Source organism: Hipposideros armiger, unplaced genomic scaffold (assembly GCF_001890085.2).
Source record: "Hipposideros armiger isolate ML-2016 unplaced genomic scaffold, ASM189008v1 scaffold_443, whole genome shotgun sequence".
In the NCBI taxonomy this organism is placed as follows: Eukaryota; Metazoa; Chordata; class Mammalia; order Chiroptera; family Hipposideridae; genus Hipposideros; species Hipposideros armiger.
Window position 1 is genome coordinate 902,750 of NW_017731793.1, and position 1,074 is coordinate 903,823.

Sequence of the window (1,074 nt, forward strand, 5' to 3'; positions counted from 1 at the left end):
GCATTGGCCTGTCTGTGACCCTGCTGCCTGTGGCTCTCAGCGAGGATTTGTTGGATGTGTGGCCATGGCTGGTGGCATGGCATGAGCAAGAGGAGGCTTTCCTGGTGCACAGCTGTGCCAGGAGACCCACAGTTCCATCCTGAATGTGCTGGGTCCAGGGCTTATGAAAACTCCCTAGTCCCCCCATATCAGTAGGTCCTGCTCAGCGGGCTCTGAGACAGAACAGAAACTCCTCTCTTGTCACCTGTTTTTGTCCATCACTCCAGTTTTTTGTCTGTCTCTGAGTCTCATTCTGTGTTGAATGAATGGATGAATGCATGACCGCCTCACTGCCCTCCTCCTGATCGCTGCCTTCCTAGTGTGCTTTCCTGTTGCTCTGTCTCTCCTGCCATCCTCCCCTCTCTTACTCCTCCCCGTCACCACAGGGCTGTGACCTCAGATACAAAATGGCAAACCCAGATGAGGTCTTCTGGCGCAGGGTGAGTCTGTGGGGCCGAGGGCAGTGTCAAGGGCTCCCTAAAGGCTCTGGGTGGCCAGGCCTGGGCCCAGCCTCCTTATCCACAAGCTTGCTGGGTGGCAGCTGGCTCTGCTGGGCCTGTCTGGCTTCCCTCCTTATGTGCCTGGGCTCCGGGACTGTCAGCTCTGGGTAGTGTGTCTCCAGGAGGCCACCCAGCCCTGGCCCTCCTTTTCCACTGGGGCAGAGTCGGAGCCAGCTGTGCTCCCTCTGCATCTGGTAGCTCTCAGGGCCTTCCCTTGGAAAAGCCAATGGCCCCACCAGGGACCAGCCTTGTGCCTATTTCCAGCCCCTTCTCCCCAGGAACCCCGACCACAATCCCAAGATTCTCTTGAAGTGGCCCTGCCTAATCCAATCAGAATAGCCAGGGGTACAATGTCTTCACTGCCAGGCTGGACCAAGGGTAAGGTCAGCCCTGCCCAAGCCACAGGGCCTGTAAGTACGCATGTTTGTGTGACCAGACCCTACGTTATCCTCCCCTCCTGTCTGCCTCCCAGGGGAATACCTGAAGCTGGAATTCCTGAAAGTGAACCCACTGGTGAAGGTGCCTGCCCTCAGGG